This window comes from Myodes glareolus, chromosome 14, assembly GCF_982192425.1.
Source record: "Myodes glareolus chromosome 14, mMyoGla1.1, whole genome shotgun sequence".
Classification (NCBI taxonomy): domain Eukaryota; kingdom Metazoa; phylum Chordata; class Mammalia; order Rodentia; family Cricetidae; genus Myodes; species Myodes glareolus.
This window is the reverse complement of record NC_142039.1, coordinates 61,547,537-61,555,250: the sequence shown is the minus strand read 5'-3', so window position 1 is coordinate 61,555,250 and position 7,714 is coordinate 61,547,537. Positions and strand designations below refer to the sequence as shown.

General features: G+C 43.3%; 1 long non-coding RNA gene across 2 annotated transcripts; it reads right to left on the bottom strand.

Annotated features, from left to right (window-relative positions):
- Positions 1 to 5,656: 5,656 nt before the first annotated feature.
- On the bottom strand, positions 5,657 to 7,467 carry LOC125397893 (uncharacterized). Of its 2 annotated transcripts, none has more exons than XR_015004973.2 (3): positions 7,360 to 7,467; positions 6,495 to 6,575; positions 5,657 to 6,003 (listed from the first exon to the last, which is right to left on the bottom strand). It is a non-coding gene; the product is annotated as an uncharacterized LOC125397893 (long non-coding RNA). The 2 variants fall into 2 exon arrangements; XR_007231219.3 differs by having other exon boundaries at positions 7,225 to 7,386.
- Between the last annotated feature and the right edge of the window lie 247 nt (positions 7,468 to 7,714).

Below are 7,714 nucleotides of genomic sequence, written 5' to 3'. Positions count from 1 at the left end.
GATGATAATGGACTGAACCTCTGAAACTATAAGCAAGCCACCCCAATTAAATGTTTGCTTTGTAAAAGTTGCTGTGGTCATGGTGTCTTTTCACAGCAATAGAAACTCTAACTGAGACACAGAGGTAAAGCCATCTGAAATTTCTCATAAAACACAGAGGAGTGGAAGGCTTCCTAGAGCCCCATGAGGCCCCTACTCATGTAGGGGGCTTTCTTTCCCACAAACAGAGTGACTGGTAAATCATGCAGACTTGTGATCAGGGAAATAAGTGTAGCCTGACTCCTGCCTGGATTTGACAGGCCCGTAATGATTCTAGTCATCGTTGTGAATGTGACAAAGGCCCTGGGGCTTTCCTGTCTCCTAGAACATCAGCTTCATGTCAATTAGTATGTTTAGTGTGTCACCAGGGACAAGAGGAAGAAACGGCACTTCCTCCTGAGATAAACACTTCCATTTAGAGCTCATTAATAAAATGCAGCCCAGAACATTGTAATCATAATTTAAACAACAAAGACACACTTTCAGGTCAATGCTGTGGGGAGTGGGTTCATTTTCATTACTTGCTAAGAACCTTATTAGTGCTTTAAGACACATTTAAAATCTTTACCTCAGTGAGACTTCTGAGCTCATTTAAACTCCCAGCATGCTCTTGGGGCTCATATTAATGTCCCCATGTTAATGTTTGTCTCTGACATTGTGCTTTGTGAACAGGAATGAGGAGGAGATCTCTTGGGAATTGGGTGTGAATGAAGTCTGTTCACCTTTTCTGCAGGGGATCTATCTATTCCAGGAACCCCAGGGGATGCCTGAAGCCACCCAACCCTATACATGCTATGTTTTTTCCTATATGTTGTGCCTTCATAAAGTTTTACTCATAAACTAAGCATAATAAGAGAGTAGCAATAACTAACAATAAAATAGCGCATGTATAAATGCATGCATATGTATATATATATGTTAATAAAAGTTATGTGGATATGCTCTCTCTCAAAGTACATATTACTGTCCTGAACTTACCTTTCTTTCGTATGGTGGTGGGTTGGTCATAGTTAACTGAAACTGTAGGAAATTAAAACTCACGAAAAAGGGGAAACTATGTGTAGTTGTCTTGGAGCTTGGGAGAGTGGGAGTCCTGGGGGGTCTGGTTGTTACTGTTGTTATACTCTTATATGTAAGAGTATATATAATCTCGACTTCTGTTGCTCAACCTCGGCACATCTTCTGGATAAGGATGCTCCAGAACCTCTTCCTTCCTATTTGCCAATTTCAAATAAAGAACTGCACAGTCAATCCCTTAGCATATGTGGCAAATCCTGATACCAGGAAAGTATGTCACTTGAAACCAGTTGCTGAATCTAAGGAAAAAGGAAAAAATGTACAATGGGGTCCAATTTACATTTCCTCTGTCTTTTTTTTATCATTTACAGTCATGAATGCTGGCTTCCATAACAAACAACCCCCAAATCTCCACAGCTGAATACTATACAGGTGTATCAAAGCCTGGTGACATAATGTCTTAGTCAATGTTCTATTGCTATGGAGAGACACCATGACCACGGCAACTCTAATAAGAGAAAGCATTTAATTGATGTCTGCTCACAGTTTCAGAGGTTTAGTCCATTGTCTTCATGGCAGGAAGCATGGCGGACATGGTGCTGGAAAGTAGCTGAGAGTTCTACAGCCAAATCTGCAGGCAGAAGGAGGAGCAAGCCACTGGGCCTGGCTTGGGCTTTTGAAAATTTCAAAGCCCATCTCCAGTGACACACTTCTTCCAACAAAGCCACCTCTCCTCATCTTTTCAAATAGTGCCATTCCCTGGTGACTGAGAATTCAAATTTATGAGCCTATGATGGTCATCCTTATTCATATATTCATATTCATAGCTATTCAGGAGGCTGAGGCAGTACTGAGAGTTGAAGGCCATCAACTAAGTCTCAAAATTTAAGAAGGTTTTGAAAAATAAGGATTGGGGTATAGTTCATTGGTAGAGAACTTGTCTAGCATGCAAATGGCCCCAGGTTTTATTCCCAGTACTGCAAAAATAAATAACTAACGGTCTATGTAGGCCATGAAACTGGTCTTAGATATTCTCTTCCAACCAAGAACTCAGGGATCCAAGCTCTTCCTATCTTGCAAGGCTGCCATTTTAAGCATGAAAGGTAGTTGACATAGCAAGTGGCTGTGGGGAAGGGAGACTGAATAAAGAGACAGAAAAATGAAGAAGAAGTCCTTATAGCCATTGCCGACCCCTATAACTTCCTCCAACCCAACTTGTTTTGTAAAAGCAAAGCAAAACTGAGATGTGTATGTTCCTCCGTATTCAGAAAATGGAAAATGAAGTGATATTTGAGGACCACATAGCATTGTCTCTACCACACTGAGTTTTGCCCATATATGTAAAATGACTAATTAAAAGACCTTGTCAACTTCTCTCTACATTCCTCAGTCTACACAGAACATCCCCCCTTGCAATGTCTTTATGGCTTTCTGGGATTGAGTCTCAAATTTATATTGTACTTAATTATTCTCAGCATCTCGAAGAGACAGAGGCAACTCCTTTAAACCCTAACAGGATCAAATTAAACAAAGGAGCTGTGTATGTAGGGGAATGTGTTACAGCCGTGGAACTGCAAAGATATCCTGACTTACCGGGAAGCCAGGTTATACTCAGAGCCACAGTAGGACAGCTCAGCCCTGGAGAGAAGGTGCCCTGACTTATTGGGAAGCCAGGCTACCTGAAGCTGAGGTGCAGTGAGGTGTGGTCTCACAGCTACAGCTGTGCTCTACTCTCTTCCCTTAAAGGAACATACTAGCAGAGCTATCTGCCTCTTCTCAGGCCCAAGATAGTTCTTCTTTTGCTAACACCCTGCTAAAGGGGAAGCCCCTGCAGAAATGTAACAATCTTCTCCGGCCAAAAGTTCTTACTTTTTCTGCTCAGCCTTGCTCAGCCTTGCTCAGCCTTGCTCAGCCCCACTAAGGGAGTGTCTCACAGCAAGGTTTTTCAGCTCAGCCCCTAAGGGATGTCCCAGCCAGGTTCTTCTGTTATGCATCAGCCAATGAAGATCGTCACCCAAGACTCTTTTGAGAAAGAGATTTATTTGGGAAAGAGGAATCCAGGAGAGCGGCTGCCTCTGCCAGAGAGGGTTAAACTGCAGCTCCTAACTTAACAGGCAGGGAGGCTTACATAGGGCTTCTTATGGGCAGAGCTTTCCCAGGAAGAAGAGGGACTGGTTAATTTTCCATGTTCAGGGATTGGTTAGTTTGGTCGATCAGGGGCAGAGGTGGCTCTTATTTCATGGCCAAACTGTTTCTTTCCCTGGTCCTTTTTAGCCTTTTGACTCAATCTTTGGACCAAGGCATATTTCTTTTACCAGCTCTGATTCTAGGGACAAACCGTGTTTCTTTGGCACTGGTTTCAGAATTAGGGCATGTTTCTTTGGTCTTAGGTTCAGGGATAAAGATGTTACTTTCCCTAGATCAGGGTTCACAGTCAGGACGCTCAGTGATTGGTTGGTCTCCTGCTCCAGTTGTCCCTTTCACCCTACAGTGTACATGCAGAAGAAAGTCTGAATAGCCTGGACACGAGACAACTCAGATAATTCTGAGCTGACTGGTGCAAGCAACACAGAGAGGAAACATATCAAATATCTCCAAATAGCTCAATGGACCTATGCTATAAGCGGTCCCTGAATAGGGAACCTCTGAGGGTAGGGAAGGGAGTCAGCTGGAAATAGTTGAGTGGGCTCAAGAGGAATAAGGGGAATGTACCCCAGTGGGTCACTGGCAATGTCAACGAGTGCTCAATAAATTACAGAAAGACTGAAGGCAATTTGTTCTTGTAGTTGTTCTGGGACTGAACTCAGGGCTTCTACATGTACCAGATATATACTCCACTTCTGAGCTACCCTAGGGGGCCCCGTAAAAACAAAATGAAATAACATCATTATTTGATTAATTTGGCTCTGCCTGGTCTTGTCAAGAAAAATCTAATTTGTCCCACTTGAAAAAATTCTTACCTCACACCTGGGCATTCCCAGTAAGCTCCAACTCTACTCAAAATGAGTGTTACTAACGCAGGTAAGTTCCCTGGGACGTAACCGACACAAGCCAACTCTTAGCATGTGGTTGGTGTCATCTAGGTTCAGCTGCAGCTGGGAAGTTACTTTGTCAACCTGATGAGAAGACAGCAGTGGCTACTTTGCTCTCTGGAGGGGTTAGGAGTAATTTCTTTCCTTGTGATAGTGCTCTGTGACAAGATCCATCTGGGCGATACTGGAGAAATTATATATTATCACATGAATGTTAGTTGCAGCTGTGAAGAGTCCAGATGGATGCAAGTTTGAATTTAAAACATTTTCATGGTAAAAGACACCGAACCATCTCAGGAAATAGTAGATAGGGCAGCTGCTTGGTAATACCAAGAATCCCAGGAGAATATAGGATACATATAGGACACATGTAGGATAACCTTATGAGAATCAGACTCGTGGTCTTTGTCATTTGGCAAACATTAATTGAGTACTTACTGGGTACTCATCACTATTCTAGATGAGGGACTTTCAGTGTTGAACAGACTAGACAAGACCTTCACTCAAAAGCTAAGACAACTGTGCTACGCCATTCTGCAGTAAGTGACCTTAAAGATGTTTCTATATTCCCATTTCCGCATCTGAAAGACGCATAAGAAGGTCATCATGAAGACCAATGTCGCTAAGACACATAAGCACCACACCAGACTCCCAGTAAAGCTATGTGAACACTAGTTAAACACATGCAATGCGTTTAGTGACTGAGTGAAGCATTAAGATAATTTAGAGGATGTGATGAGGTAACACAAGGCAACATGGAAGAGCCAGAGAGGATCTCCATCAGACTGGGTATTCAAGAAGGGTGGAAATCAAGCAAAACCTTAGGTGATGAAAGGCACTGTCAGCAGGAAGACAGGGCGCAGGTCTCTGGGATGACCCAGAATTAGAGTGAGCATGATCAGCACCCATAACAGAGAAAATCAAACAGTGAAGCCGCACTGAGCAGGTAGGCATGGCTAGGAGATAGGAGACGTCAGAGAGAGGCAGAAGCTAGCTCAGTGGGCCTTGAGGTATCCACATCTGGGAGGGAAACTTTGGGTTCACGTAAAGGCAAGTAAAGGACTCTAAGTTGGGAAGGAACAGAATTCCTATGCATTTTGGGAGCACCGTTTGGTTGCTTTGTAGAGAAGAAATAAAGGGAATATAAACCAAGAGAAGCCAGAGGCCATGGGGCAGACACAGGCATCATTCAGGATGGAGGTGATGCTAGCTTGGACAGGCATGTATGTAGTAGAGACCAAGAAAACAGAACAGATAGTTTCATATGCTTTAAAAGCAGCATGGTCAGAGTGTATACACACAGGACATGAGACCTGGCATGAAAGAGTTCACTGGAGACGCAGTGGCTCAAAGACACTGATAACAAGATGAGGGTGGGAAACTTGCGCAGTGCTGTAGCAAAACACCTGGCAAAAGGCAGCTTAAGGAAGGAAAGACTTGCTTTGGTTTGCACTTCCAAATGATCCACCCATTACGGCAGCGAAGGTTTGCCGGCAGAAGCAAGGGGCAACTGGTCACATATGTCCACGACATGGAGGCAGAGATACCTGAATGCTTGCACTCAGTTAACTTTCTCCTTTTCATACAGCCCCAAATTCAGCCCAAGCAATGGTGCTGCCCACATTCTTGAAGGGTCCTCTACCTCCAGTTAATGTAATCTGAATAATCCCTCAAAGACATGACCAGAGATTTGTTTCCATGGGAATTTCAAATCCCTTTAAATTAGCAATCAGGATTAACCATCACAGATACCTTATAAGATGTGGGAAACAATGGGCACCCCAGGAGCACTGGGCCAAGAAATAGGCAGCCAAACTCTAGCCTCTTGCTGGCTTTGTGACTGTGAAAGGCGAATCAAGCCTCATGATCAACCAAAGGTAATGACAATGTCTTCCTCAGTCTCATCTCAAGACATCTGTGAGGATTCAACAAGATAAGAAAAGTCAAAGACTTAGGAAGACACAAGCCACTGTATAAATGTAGTGATGTTCTTTTAACTGTCTTCTTAATTGGGACCCAACGTCTCAATCATTTGATACTGTTATCTGAAAGAACGTGGCAATAACTACACTAGAAGGAAGCTGAAGGTGCAGTCAAGTTTCTGTTGTCATTTCTGTCTCCTTGTGACAACCTAATGCCATTGTCCATGCTCCTATCCTGGACCCCACGACTGTATTCTTGATCTAACGCAGCCTGACACCACTTAAAGGAACTTTGTGTCCAATTTTTAAATGGAAGAAAATTCAGTGTCTAGATGTCACTTCTAAAGTCAGTGAGCTTGGTCGGAAAGAACTCTGAAGGAGAGGGAGAAAATCAATCCTCTCTCGCTCTCCTGGGGTAATACTCCATAACCGATGGAGGCCAAGGGCTTGTTTACAGTTTAATGAGTGTGGACAAAATACAGACCTCTGGATTCTGCTATGGCTGACAATGCCCAAAGTTTCACCCTTTCACTGCAGCACTGGTGTATAAAAACACGGAAGTGACCTAGAAAGAAAAAATAAAAAAGAAAGCTGAGTAATTAAATTATAGGATTATAAGCATGCCTGGTGCCTAGCTTTGCATTTATATCTTTAGATGTATGTAATATACATATGCATCTTTAAAATTCAGTGATTTCAAAGGTATAGAAAATATACCAGTGTAGCAAAAAAAAAAAAAAAAAACAAAAAAAAACCAAAAAAACAAAACATTTTCTGGAGTCATGTGAGAGTGGTCACTGATATTAAAAGCTCAGAGTGAGCCAGCCTGGGAGCTCATCTCTGTCTTGCAGTTAGAGGGATGCAGGGCTGATGGGTAGCTCTAGTGAGAGGCAAAGTATCTGATATGGCAATGACTTGGTGGGCTGGAGAGGCCAGAATTTCCTCTATGGTAGAGAAGGACTCTGGAGAAGGGGACTAGGCTGGGTCACCTGGGGAGGAACTAAGCATGACAGGCCAGGTAACCACAAGACAAGGTGGCTCTCCAGGGAACAAAGGAATGTTCACAGGCAACCTGCTGGAGAAGGCATTGCCCACATCCATGGAATTGAAAATAAGAGGTTCCAAAAGAGACAGTTAGGGCTGGGAGGAGGGACCCTAGCAACACGTTACACTCGTACTTTGACCTCACGCTCTTGACTCCATTTCATCCCTACCTGCAACCCCTGAGAAGTCTGGTGCTGCCTGATGAGTCTTTGCCCAGAAGAGGATTTGTTTCCTGAATGCGACCAGCAGACTTTATCTCACTGCCGGAAAGACTGAAAATCCAGGATCCACCCCACGTGGCTCACCTTCAGGGTCAAGACAGTGGAGAGAACCAATCTGTAGGGGAAGGGGAGAAAATAAACCAGCGGTTTTCAGTTCTTTCTTCAGCCTGTCTGATACATCCGTCACATCTGTGACGGAAAGGACAACAGACGATTTGAGCAAAAATCCAATCTATAAACAGAAAAAGATTTGACTGGCTGTAAATGGACCAGACTCCTTTCATGCCTCCTGTAACCTATTAATACATTTTGCCTTCAACTATTGCATTGGTGTGCTTTAAGAATTCTTCTAACAAAATAGCATTAATAAGTTCTGATGTGGTTGTACGTTTGTTTTTGAAACAGTGTCTCCCACTGTAGCTTGGAACTCACACAGTCC